Source organism: Borostomias antarcticus, assembly GCF_949987555.1.
Source record: "Borostomias antarcticus genome assembly, chromosome: 16".
Taxonomy (NCBI): Eukaryota; Metazoa; Chordata; class Actinopteri; order Stomiiformes; family Stomiidae; genus Borostomias; species Borostomias antarcticus.
In genome coordinates, this window is record NC_140249.1 from 17,975,924 (window position 1) to 17,990,735 (window position 14,812).

Here is a 14,812-nt window from a genome sequence, read left to right on the forward strand (position 1 = left end):
CAAAACTCCCCACCCATGTTCACCAAGCCCTCGTGCGACTGCGAGAATCAATTAAATTTTTTCAGCGACACTTACTATTTAACAAGCTTTTCGTTGGCAACTAGGCCGAGATTAGTTTTTTCCGTGGTGGGACAAGGGACTGTAGTTCCAGAGAGTGCCAACTCACCCAAAGTTGTTGGCTGTCTACAGAACCGAGAGGCGCTAGGAGGGCTGGAGCTGTAGTACATATGGAGCGTGAGTGTGAGCGTTTGTGCTCAGATTGTCGGAATCTTTTCAGGGGAGGTTGGAGGTCGCGAGAATCTGCCGACGTTATTTGGGGGGTCGCAGGCTGAAAGGTTTGAGAACCACTGTGTATAGAGGTTGAGTCCATGCACCCAGAACCTGAGCCAGAGCAGAGCTGAGTAAGTAAAGAGAGAGTACTGTCATTTAAAGCTTGATCACTTCATTAAAGTTCCACTGGATATTTTACAGTACAAAGGCCTTTTAGTAGGCCAACAACCATGGAAGAGTGACACTGGTTAAAACCCAATTACTGTGTATAATTGGAGGTATGATTGCTTATCTTAAATCTCACTCTCAGCAGGAAATCTGAACTTTTCATCTAGTCCTACTTTCAGAAAACCATGGGATGTAGACCATTTTAGTATAGTAGTCGAGCAGTCTGGCAATTAACCTGTCCAGACAACACAGACCCCCTCCACTCCATCCCTAACAACCAGGGTACTGAGGCCATTTCCTCTACTGTTATTGATTGTATTCCACTTTCATTAGAGCAAGTAGAAGTTGAATTGTTTCACAATAAGAGATTAGAATCTTAGTATTGTACTCTAGCTATTGCACATCTGACTTGAGGTTATTTTTAAAGCCAATACACAAGATTCATGATCTGAAAATAAAACCTACAGACATACTACACCCACACAGAGAGACATTCCCGTTCTGTTCAGAGTACTGAGGAAAAAGGCCTTGGACGAGATTGCCATATCCAAGTGAAGCGATGTCTGTATGAAACAATAAATGATAACTTATTTCAGTTTGTAGAACAGAGCCTTGGATTTACTCCAAAATGCCCTGATACTTATTTCTAGAGATTATATGTGATACATAGGCTACCATAGGTGACTTTCACTTTAAGTCTAAAAGCAGATTTGGTGCTTAGGCCTGCACGTTCAAGCATGACCAATTTGGTGCTTATTTTTTCATTAAAGGTGAACTTAACAATGTACCAGAAAAGACACGAGTCACCTTCAACTGTACTCAATACAATGAGTAAATGCCATGAGATCCTCATGATGTGCCCTGGTAGCACCTGCTTTCTATCAAATAGGCTTATATGATATGTGAAAGTACAGCAAGGACTGAGTAACCTACTTCACTTTTCCCCACAGTATCTGTCCCCTAGCACAAGACAATACGCAATATATTGATGTTTTATTATGATGCGGTAAGGCAAATAAACTAGGCTCATTGTATTTTTAGATCATATAACATCGCCTAATAGGTCAATATCATTTTGGACTTGGCTAAATCAGTAGGCTCATCAAGGTGCACATGATAGGGGTTTCGTACAAATAGCCTAATAAGTTAGGTGCCTGGATAAACTTCAAGCATCATTACGTCGATAGGCCTGTATAGAAAAATGCATGAGAAATGTTAGATTGTGCAGTTTCAATAGAAATGCACGAATACTTACAATGTAGCTAACAAATAATTAAAGGTATGCTACTTAGATGGATTTTCTTGTCCTCACATCCTCAAACAAACGTTTTATAACGTTCTTTGAAGAGTCCTATAATGGCCATCTTGCGCTATGCAACCGCTCGCGCAACTCTCCATTCGCCCCTATCGGCCAGCTAACTGCCTTGTACTACATAGTTGGTGCAAACTAGGCTTATATGATAGGGAATATGAAAGTAATTGAAGAGTATATCAAACAATGACACCCTCCAATCGTACATAATCGCAATTGCCTCAAAATGTTATGAGAACTACAATGTTAGCCGCTTAGCAGCAAGTAGCTAGATAACCGGCTAGTAGCACAGGTCGAGCAACATTCACAGCAGTATCTATCACCAAGCTAACGTTAGCTAGCCAGCTAGCTGTCAGTGTCTACATAAAGCCACATTGAAGGCTGCCCCTGCTAACTTGCATCAAAGCTAAATAATGCTGTTATTGAATATTGTTGGTAAAAAATGTACAATTCAAACACGGGATAGTGTCAAAATAAGTAATCTAACCAAATTATCACACACGGGCACGGGCTGGTGGTTACAAGTTAGAATCGGCCCCTTTCTCCGTCCGCTGCCCTCCAATAGCAGTGCACTTCGCTAGCTAGAGAATATCAGCCCAACTCCTATAATAAGAAATTGCAGTGAGCAAAAATGCATCCGCTCTCCCAATAATAAAACACGATGAGATACGGGCGTGTAGGTGAAACACACGGAAAAACAATCATAGAAACAGTGAAAATGAAAGTTATGATGATAATAAAAAAGATCCCAATGTGCACTTACTCTCCTCTCTACTCACTTGAGCAGCAGCAGTCCTCCTCTCCTCAGAAATTAATTAAATAAATATTTACAAACAACCCAATACCTCTCAACCGAATCCCCGGTACAACGTTATCATGCAAATGTTCAAACGCTCTCCCTTTAGCAGAGTATAAGATATCCGTACTATTTTCACATTTGTTTAAATTCAATTTGTCCAAAAAGAGAGAAACTGAGATACAAAACAAGAACTCTTCTTCAATCTCATTCACCACAGCCTGAGCACAACAATTATCACTGCGCTCAAGAGGAGGGAGAAGAAGGGGGTAGGAAAACTATTTCACAGCGGTAACGATCGTGATATTTTCCCTTTAGATCGATCAATTAGTAATTATAATATTGTTAAAGTTATGTAGTGCGAGTCGATGGGTGGCGCAAGACGAAAAGAAAATGTGTTTGAAAAGCGAACTATTTTTTGTGACGGTGCGGCGAATTTATTTCACTTTGCCTAAGGAACAGTGGTAGTATGCCTCCCATTGCCTAGGGAAAAAACCCGGATGTAAACTCGGTGAAACTCATCTGGAGAGAAGTAGCACTCCATGCAACTCAACGCGAAGAATACGCGGAGCAATTTGTTGCTGCCTCGACTTGCCACGGCCCTATCCCTCACCCTTCCCTATTTCCCTCGTAATGTATAAGCTCCACTCACTTTCACCGGTCGATTAAAAACAGCGCACCTATTTAGACATTTCAGCGCTGGAAGGACGACTCGACACAATTCAATCGCTGTTCAAAATTTGATGCTGAACAGTTGCACATTTATCTGGTGATGGAGAGGCTGGCCGAGGCGTGGGCAAGCGGCCTTCATCCACTGCGCCATGTTTTGTACACAGATTAGCAGTGGTTAAGAAGTCATACAATTGTGCGACTCGTCCTAAATAGAAAAACATTTTCAATAGAATGTGGCTATAGTATTATTGATGCAGGCACATATGTAGGTTAAGTAGCTCACTCCAAGAGAACAATGGCAACACATCCAGAAGCATCAATATCATAAACCCTTTTGTAGGATGCTTCTCATGCTGCTCATTACTGATAAATAATGAACATTCATGAGATGCACTTGATAAAAGGGTCATATGATGCCTTTATAGAATCTGAATTTGTTTTATTGCCATTGTAGTTTTTCAACATAGGCCTACTAGGAATTTGCTTTCGGCATGGTGCATACTGTAACATTGAGACAAGATTGGACAGGGTGCAGGGACGAGACAGGACAGTGCAAAGAGCAGTACAAAATACTAATGCAAAATAAGACAAATACTATACACGTTAGGTCCATATATATTTGGACATTGACACAATTTTCAATATTTTGGATCTGTACACCACCACAATGGATTTTAAATGAAACATTCAATGTGTGCTTTAAGTGCAGACTTTCAGCTTTCATTTGAGGGTATTTACATCCAAATCACCAGATCAGCAACGGTGTAGGAATTTCAACAAATGGTATGTGTAGTAACGCCCTTTTTAAGGGACCAAAAATAATTGGACACACTAACATAATCATAAATAAAATTGTCATTTTTAATATTTGCAAATCCTTTGCAGTCAATGACAGCCTGAAGTCTGGAACCCATAGACATCACAGGTTTCATCCCTGGTGATGCTCTGCCAGGCCTCTACTGAATTTGAATTTGAATTTATTGGACGGATAGCCCCTTGAGATGCAACATCTCATTTACGAGGGATTCCTATAAACACAAACACAAAATTATAAAGAAATACAGACAAAACAACATAACATACACTACAAATACACAGATATAGACAGCTCGCTCACCCTCTCCCATCCACACCCCCATACCTCAACTATTGTACAAGGAAATGAGTTACAGTGACCTATAAAATAAATCAAATACATCGACATAAAGCACAATTAACAAATTAAAAGCATGAACAGGTTGTTTTAAGATTAGAAAATAAGGATGACTCGAAGCAGGGGAAAGAGGTAATGGATCTGAGACAAAGTGGAAGATTATTCCAATCAAAGGGTGCTTTATATTGAAATGACCTATAGCTGACTTCTTTGAAAATTCTTGGGGTAAAGAAAAGAGGATATTGCATACTGTATGTCTGAGTGAATATGAGGCTTGACATGGAATCAATAACTGTTTCAAATAGGAAGAACACTTAAAGTAAACACATTTGAAAATGAACTGAACCCAGTGAAGTTGCCTTCTAGCTTTAGGCTGCAACCAATTTAACGATTCATACATAACTGTGAGTTCTATATGGACACCTCAGAACAAATCTACATAGAGAATTATATGCAACGTTAATAGGCTGAAGATACGTGTCACAGGTGTAAAAGGTAAAATCAACTGAGAAATAATTATTTTTCTGACTTCCAAAGTAAAACAGTTAATTGAACAATAAAGTGAACTCAAGCAACCATATGTTCTTTTTTATAATAAAATCAAAAGTCTTAGGGCTTAAAGTACAGTTCAGGGTCAATCCAGAGTCCAAGATATTTGAATAACTCAACTTTCTCAGGGCGTGACTCGTCATCAGAAATAATATGCAAGTCCAGAAGATGTGGAAGACTGTGTTGTGTACCAAGCACCATACAACATGACTTCTTCTTATTCAAAACGAGTTTGTTGATGTGAAACCAGTTTTGGACTAAATTAAAATCAGACTGTAATGAATTCTGGATTTGTACTATATCAGAGTTAGACGTGTAGATGACAGTGTAATCAGCATAAAGGTGAACAAGACAATTTTTGCATATTTGAGGTAGGTCATTAATAAAATTGAAAAAATAAATGGTCCCAGAGTAGAACCTTGCTGAACACCATTTTCAGCAATTAAATAGTCAGACTGAGAACCCTGAAAAACAACACACTGACGTCTATTGTGAAGATGGGTATTAAACCAGAGGAGAGCATTTTGATTTAGACCAATAGAATAGAGCTTATCAAGAAGTAATGCAGAAAGTATCAAGTAATGATCAACCATATAAAAAGCATCGGAAAGATCTATAAAATTGCACCTGTGAGTTGGCCTTTATCAAAGGATGAGATCACATCATTAGTGAATTTTAGAAGAACCATGGTGGTAGAAAAGTTAGGTCTGAAACCAGAAGGAGATAAAATATAGAATTGTATTAATGTACTGTGACAATTGATAGTCATTTTAATACCCTTTTTCACAACTATTGCTGTCAGTTTGGTTGATAATTTACCTTGTGGTTCAGGGACTTATGGCCAATCATTTGTTGTCTCTTTTTACAAAACCAAAAATGTTGTTCTGGATGCTTTTGTTTTAAGACCTGTTTTGGAAGAAAGGGTGAGATCGTGCTTATCTACAGTACCTTAGCCACAAATAAGGCAATTGGTTTGGATCTTCTCCCTGCTAGATTTTTGAGGTACAGTGCCAATGTAATCTCCAGGTGATTACTTATATTATCAATCTGTCTATCAGACTAGGCCAGTTCCCATCTGAACTAAAAATGGCTAGTGTGATCCCACTTAATAAGAAGAACAGTAAATCAGATGTTGGAAATGACTGGCCAGTTTTGATCTTAACGACCATGTCTAAGGTCTTTGAACGTCTGGTGTATGAACATGTAGAGGAATATTTGGCAAAAAATAATCTGATATATGAGCATCAGACAGGGTTCAGAGCAGCACACTCTTCTGAAACCTGATTTGCAGAAAGCCTTTGACACTGAATCATGCCATACTGTTTCAGTGAGACTGCCATCAAATGGTTTACTTCCTACATCACAGGGAGGACTCAAGTCTGTGACGTAGAAGGAGTTAGGTCAGAACCCCTGGATATTGCCTGTAAGGTACCTCAGGGTTAAATTTTGGGCCCACTTTTGTTTTTAATATATGTAAATGACATGCCTGTGGCTGTACGGTGTAAGCTCCTATTATATGCCCATGATTCTGCACTGCTGGTGCCTGGTAAGGATGTTACAGAGATAGAGAGCGCTCTAACTAACACATCTAGATAAAACAGAGTGGATTGGTACAAAGAGAAAGTTGTCTAAAATAGATAGCCTTAAAGTCTCATGCAAGCCTCATGGCGCTGACATTGCAGGGAATACAAGTTTTAAATACTTAGGAGTATTATAGCACTAGATCAGTCTCTCTCTTGTGAACCTATTGCTGCCAAAATTTTTCTCTAAATGTGCCGGTAAACTTGAGTTTTTGTATCGGAACTCATGGATTTTTGATTTCTCTATTAAGAAACTTTTGGTTACATCCTTGCTTCAGTGCCATTTCGATTATGCCTGTTTTGCGTGGTGTAGTGGCTTGACGGCTAAACTTAGAAATAAGCTGCAGGTGATCTATCAATCAATCAAAGCTTTATTTGTATAGCACATTTCATACCCAGAGGCAAGACAATGCGCTTTAGAGAGAACAAGGGAGGTGGGCATACGACCCACTCTCTACATATTCCAGAGGGAAGCAAAAAAACAGTAATCACCCGGGGGCCAGATAAATGAGCTGTAAAAATTCTTCCCTGACCCCTCTCAACAAGGCGATCGAGCAAGCTCCAGGAGTATGTTTGTCTACCGGCTCAGAACATTTATAAAGCAATACATTACATTAAATTACATTTCAGAGTAAGAGAGGCTAAAAAAGCATCATAGGAGAGACATGGCAAATACTGGTGTGTGTTTGCTATGGCTCAGGCCTAAAGCCGGAAGTGGGCTGGTGTATGTCTGTGTGTACGTGTGTGTGTGTTAACTAAATGCTACGACATCCACAGCAGACACGGGGGTATCTATCGGACTCCGGGAGGTCTGCTGGTGACAGTGGGGCATCCACTGGACCTGGTTAGAAGATAGGAGGGAGAGATAGAGGTGATGCATAACACCATCCGTTACCTATTAAGTGTGCCTCCCAGAACCCATGCAGGGAGAGACAAATTCAGGAAGGTGGGCCTGCTACCGGTGCAGCTCAGGGTTGAGCAGTTGAAACTGAACCATATGTTTAACATCATACATGGTACTGTCCATGTATCTGGGTTCACAGATAGTCATGGCTCATACGCAGCATGGTCATAACACCAGGGCTAGTGTTCACTCCTGTAAGGTGTCACGAGTTAACACTGTAGTTAAGAGCTCCTTCTTCTGCACAGGGATCTCTCTGTGGAATAGCCTCCCACTCAGCATAAAACTAGCAGAATCTAGAGGTGTTTTTAGAGGTGGGGTTCGCGATTATCTATGGGATAAGGTGTCTGGATAGTCTTAGGAGTGGCAGATTTTGAGAGTAGTTTTAAAAAATGTATTATATCCAATAAAAGCTTTTTACGACAATAGATAGTGATTGAAATGTATTTCTGGACTGGACATAGGACATAAATTGTTTATTTGGTGTTTTTATTAATGTTTAGATGTTAAATGTGTTTTTTGTCTGTCCTGTTTTACAAAACAAATGACATCAGGGACCATGTTGGAAACAAGTGTTTACGCTTTTACATGTTTATCCCTTGGATACTGTTTGTCTTTTTGAATTCCAATAAAGTCAATCAATCAATCGATCAAAGATCAATTTCTCAAAGATTTGAGCAATGTTAAAAAATGGTCAATACATTCGGGCGCGGTGCATTCTTTGAATCCAAAATACAGAGGCAGCGGTAAACACGGAGATCCAAGTTTATTCTCAGAGCACTTCTGTTACTGATATCTGAAAGGATTATGCCAATTTTACCAAATAAAGCCAAAAGCAAACTACCTATCCCACCTTTAATAGTTGACAAAATACACTTTGTAGAGTCACTCGGGGCAGAGGGAGGTCTATACTGTAGATGTTACCAATAGTTAAGTGTTTGTTATCATGAAGGATAATGTTAGTAAAGAATATATTCAAAATTAACTGGCTCTACATTAGGAATCACACACTCAGAAACAAGATTAGCAGAAACATATGTGGCCACCCCACCTCCTCTAGAGGCCCTATCAGATCTATACAGAAAATAATTGTAAATTTTAATTTAATCATCAGTGATTTTACCTGTAGTATGAAGCCAAGTTTCAAGAGATAGTGATGATGTCAGGTTTATACAGAGTAACTGCAACTGTCTCAGTTCCTGCTTGTTCTTTTGGCGGTTTACCTTTTGTCAGTTTTGGAAAGTGAAATGCATGGTTCAATTGAATTCAGGTCAGGTGATTGACTTGGTCATTGCAGAACATTCCACTTCTTTGCCTTGAAAAACTCTTTGCTTGCTTTCGCAGTATGCTTTGGGTCATTGTCCATCTGCACTGTGAAGCGCCGTCCAATGAGTTCTGAATTATTTGGTTGAATATGTGCAGATAATATTGCCCAAAACACTTCAGAATTCATCCTGTGGCCTTTGTCAGCATTCACATCAATAATAAATACAAGGGAACCAGTTCCATTGGCAGCCATACATGCCCACACCATAACACTACCACCATCATGCTTCACTGATGAGGTGGTGCTTTGGATCATGAGCAGTTCCTTCCCTTCTCCATGCTCTTCTCTTCACATCATTCTGGTCCAAGTTGATCTTTGTCTCATCTGTCCATAGGATGTTGTTCCAGAACTGCACATACTTTTTTAAATGTTTGTGTTTGGTATGTGTTTGGTATGTGTTTTGGCTAACTCTAATCTGGTCTTCCTGTTTTTGAGTCTCACTAATGGTTTACATCTTGTGGTGAACCCTCTGTATTTACTCTGGTGAAGACTTCACTTAGTTGTTGACTTGGACACAGATACGCTTACTTCCTGCGGAGTGTTCTTCATCTGACACAGATACGCTTACTTCCTGCGGAGTGTTCTTCACAGATACGCCTACTTCCTGCGGAGTGTTCTTCATCTGGCAAACTGATATCAAGGGGTCTTTCTTCCCCAGGGAAATACTTTTTCTGTCATCCACCACAGTCCGTCGTCTTCTGTGTCTTTTGATGTTGCTGAGCTGAGTGAGCTCACCAGTGTGTTTGTCTTTAAGAATGTACCAAACAGTTGGTGTATATGTATTTTGTATCCCTTTTTAATTTATTTTAATGGTGTTCCTGTATGTTGCTGATATGGACCAGTGAGTCTGCAATAAAGATTGTATTATATATTTGGCCACACCTAATGTTTTTGCTATCTCTCTGGTGGGTTTGTTTTGATTTTTCAGCCTAATGATGACTTACTTTACTTATAGTGACAGCTCTTTAGATTTCATATTGAAAGTCGATAGCAACAGAAGTACGGAAGTACCAAACTTGAAATGAACTCTTAGACCTTTTATCTGCTCCTTGTTAATAAAATAAAAAGGGGATAACACACACTTGGCCTTCGAACAGCTCAGCAGCCAATTGTCCAATTACTTTTGGTCCCTTAAAAAGGGGGGGACCACATATAAATAATCAGTTCACCTGATTTGGATGTAAATACCCTTAAATTAAAGCTGAAAGTCTGCAATTAAAGGACATCTTGATTGTTTCATTTCAAATACATTATGGTGGTCTACAGAGCCAAAATGATGATGAAAACTGTGTCAATGTCCAAATATTTATGGATCTAACTGTGTGTGTATGGATCTAACTGTGTGTTATATATATATATACACAGTGAGTGTGTGAAGTGTAATTTGTATGTGAGTGTGTTTATGGTGTGTGTGACGCGTGATAATGTATGTGGTAAACTCCATTAGTGCAATGAACCTCTCCACATTAAAACAGTCCTAGGGCACCAGTAAAATATAAGTGATGCCTACGCATATAGTGAGCACAATGTGAATATGAATTTGAGAGAAAAATAAACATTTAAATGAACATTTATCAGTGAATGAGTGCAGGCTAAATAGTAGACTATGTGGTTAAAGTTGTTCAAGGACACAATCGATCATTTAGATTCTGCTGATCATGGGCAGTGTGTTGTAGGAATTCTCAATGTCAGAAGAGAAAACAGGCCTGTGCCAGGAGGTGCTTTAATGATGAGAACGAGGAAAAATAGTGTCAAGATGGAGCCCTCTAGTGTGGTATTGATTGGTTTGGATAGGGCAAATAACCACTCACCATTGCTAATTGCCTTTTTAAACACTCCCTGAAGATTTCAAGACATCATGACCTTTTAGTACCAGTAACCAGCACTCTTTAGTAACTGAGATAAAACATGTTTGTCAAGATGTGACATTTTTATCTTAAAAATTGTGTCATTTGAATAGAATACCACAATCCATCAAAAATCCATTAAAAAGCCTTTATTTTAGTGACATATAATTGACGTGTGACAGAGGGGACGTGTGACGTGTTTCCTCCAACTTCTGAAAAACATGAAGTTGTCCCCCCTATATAATTTGTCTGTTACAGGTCGCTCGTCAGTATTGCTTCCATCCTCGATCTCGGCTTCTCTGACTTGCCAACACACATGACAACCTTACATAAACACCGGTTTAGCCAGATACGCCACTGAAAAGCTAGCGGGTGAGTTAAACAAACCTTGTGCCAGGCGATTGTATTTATGAAGGCCAACAGGTGTTGTGAACACAGTGTATTTTCTGTCATCTTCATGCACTGGGATGTTGTGAAACCCGGAGGTTAAATCCATCAAAAAATGCATTACCGCCCATTCCAGAGAGACAGTCCTGATGGGATAGGGGTTCAGAGACTGTCCTGATGGGATAGGGGTTCCCATCCCAGAGAGACTGTCCTGATAGGATAGGGGTTCCCATCCCAGAGAGACTGTTCTGATGGGATAGGGGTTCCCATCCCAGAGAGACTGTTCTGATGGGATAGGGGTTCCCATCCCAGAGAGACTGTCCTGATGGGATAGGGGTTCCCATCCCAGAGAGACTGTCCTGATAGGACAGGGGTTCCCATCCCAGAGAGACTGTCCTGATGGGATAGGGGTTCCTATCCCAGAGAGACTGTCCTGATGGGATAGGGGTTCCCATCCCAGAGAGACTGTCCTGATGGGACAGGGGTTCCCATCCCAGAGAGACTGTCCTGATAGGGGGTGTCTTTAACAGTTCTGGCATTCAACCAGCGCAAGTCTGTAGACATGAGGAGATTCATTTTCTAGCACATAACTAGAGGTGAAGCATGTTGACTGGTGGACTTACAGTACGAGTGATGCCTCTCTCTTCCATCTCATTCGAGGCAAGGCAAGGCAAGGCAAGTTTATTTATATAGCACATTTCAGCCACAGGGCAATTCAAGGTGCTTTACATGAGATTTGTGCTTTACTCATTAGCATTAAAAGCATTAAAACAAAAAGCAAGACATTATAGACATTTAAAACAAAAGGCAGGACAAATTAAAAGCATTAAAACAAAAAGCAAGTCATTATAGACATTTAAAACAAAAAGCAGGACAAATAGAATACAGGAATAAAAGTTACAGTGCAGTATACTGATAAACATAACTCCTCTTAGAAAGCAGTGGCAAAAAGAAAAGTCTTCAGGCTTGTTTTAAAAGAACCAAGAGTTGCAGCAGACCTGCAGTTTTCTGGAAGTTTGTTCCAGATATGTGGAGCATAAAAACTGAACGCTGCTTCTCCATGTTTTGTTTTAACTCTGGGGACAGAAAGCAGACCTGTGCCAGACGACCTGAGGGGTCTGGATGGTTCATAGCATATGAGCAGATCAGAAATATATTAGGCCACACATAACTTCTGATACCGGGCTGGTAAGGCAAGCGGAAGGGCCTCTCATCCACCAAGTGGATCCTGTGCATGAAGTGTCTCCCCTCACCGCAGTCAAGGGCATGTCTGGAGAGCATGGTCATCACAGACAACAAGCTCACACATCTTATCTTTGCACTGGTCTGACCCTCAGCCCTCAAGGTTAACCTTCTCCAATCCATGCTGCTTCAGGATATTGTTGATTGCTCTGGTCTCAATCATCACCTGCTGAGCAGTGGAAGATACTGGTCTTCGCTTTTTCAGTTCGCACATCCTGCAGTGCAATGCGAAGGTAGACATCTGCTATTTTAGCATTTCACCTACAGTAATTGTCACCGATTTCTTAATGGGGTTGACGGGTTCTTAAGAGGCACCCAACCATCGCCCCAGAGTGGCGTAACCACACGGCCGAGGATATTCTTGGGAGCAGAGCGTGCACTCGTGGGCTGAGCCGCCACTGTGCTGTCTGGTTGGCCACACACCTTTGCCGGCAACTTCCCCCCACTCAAGATGCTCATGACCAGGAGATAGTGAGACAGCCTGTGTCAGTTTCTCAGTGTCAACGATCTCAGTTGATCACAATGGTTCCTAGAATCAAATCATCTACCTGGCCAGGGACAATACTGTAAATGTGGACACAGTGACAACACAGCCATAATCCTCCATTTTAAGATTCCATACATTATTTGGGGACATGCTGTTCCCTCCACAGCCAACTAGTACAACATCAGGGTTCTCAACTGTGTTGATCTGGGAACCCTCGTCAATGGGATTCTGCTAATGTCTCCTTAAGTGAACAGACCATAGAACCTACAGTATATCAACATGGCTTTAACAGTGACATGATTACAGACCTTATGGATGAAAATCTAACTCGAGTGGTCGATTCAAGCTGGTTTCAAACAAAGACAATAGTTTTATTCTAGTATGACGATTTGCAAACCGGATTCTGAAACAGGAAGTGTTTCCCTCATCAGAATGGTCGGACTGGGACAGTGCAGCAAGTCTTATAGCATGGTAGAGGAAGTGATGTCAAGCAGGGACAAACGGTACAGGAAAGTGATGTCACAGAGCAAATGGTGTTTCTAAACAGACTGATTCTATGCTAACGGATTAGAAAGAAGTTTCACAGAGGTTGTAAAACAATAAACTTAGAGAAACTTAGAGAACATCAATCAAGTAGGAAAACAGAAAGGGACAAATCGGGGGGTAACACATTGTTGATACTGAAATTTCATTAACAACCTTAACTGGAGTAATAGGCTATCTGAGGTGCCAACGCGCTGCACATTCTGAATGATAACTTTAGCGGACTGGGTGGACACTAGGGGCTGAATAAGCTGACTCCCTGCTGACTAAGCTGACTGTGTTTGTGGGAGACTGGGCCCCCTACTAAAAGCTTTAAATAGCTTCCTTGGGGTGACCCTTTCATACATCCATGTACATAAAATATGCTCCATGATGGTGATGTATGAATAAACCAAACCAAACCAAAATAAATTTAAAAAATCATAATCGGGACAAACACTGAGGGAATTACTGCTAACACCTACTATACCCATTGCCCCTCTCCAAATGTAGGTAATCTAGTTAACCCAATCAGCAACCAAACCCTGACTGGCTGGCTGGGGTCTCTTTGACTCCTTCTGACTGCAATACAGTCTCTCTTTAAGTGACCAGCCCGATAATAGTTGAGACACAGGCCCTTGGATCTACAGTGGGAGTAGATGGAGTGTCCTTCATCATTGATAACAGTTGAGACACATATTAAAGTAGGCTCATTTGATTTAGCCTAAGAAGCTGTTACCTGTAAAATAGGCCTATTTGTTGACTGTGATTAGGATGGAGGACAAACATGTGTGCGTGCTCCCTATAGGCCCACCCTATAATTATGAAAATAGTCTAATCTTAGCCTAGCCGCAGCAAATGTGTTTATCATAGCCTCTGTCCTGGAAATTAGTAGTGTTTAGAGGTTTGTTAGGCCATAAGGTCAAGTTGGCTCATCTGGGGAGAGCAACTGGACAGAACAGAGAGCTCTGGAACAACAGTTGAGCTCCACAGAGTGAGTTCCCCATTTCAGAGTTTTCTAGACAGGAATGTAACACGTCATAGTATGTCTTAACAACAAAGATGAATATCTACTTGTGTAAGTTCCAAGAAAGCAACTATTATGTGACACTCACATTGTGTTTGAGATTTGGATATAAAGGTGATGAGCTCAGTTGGGCTGGGGGGCTGTACATCAGAGTTGTGAAGCTGTAAGGCGTTGTCGGCAGGATTCACCTGATGTCTTTCAAAGCATTGCTACTCGTATTTCGTATTCCTGCTTATTTGCATTTTATTGAACATGGTTGTCTAACTTTTCCCTATCCATCAAGGTTTTGGCTACGTTCAATCAGACTCTGGCTACACATTGAACTTGTGCATGGGTGCTAATATCGCTACAAAGCCTTTATATTTTGTTTTGCATGAGAAAATCATACAGAAATGGGCTTGATACCCTACAGAACCATATAGTCTTCCAACATAGCGCTGGTAGTGTTAGGTAACCCTGTGTTAGGTGATTTACAACACAACAAGGAAGGCTACAATCTCCTCCAATACTTATTCACACAGTGGCCAGGGATCATGGTAGTAGGGATGGGTTTTACAGGCCAGGGATCATGG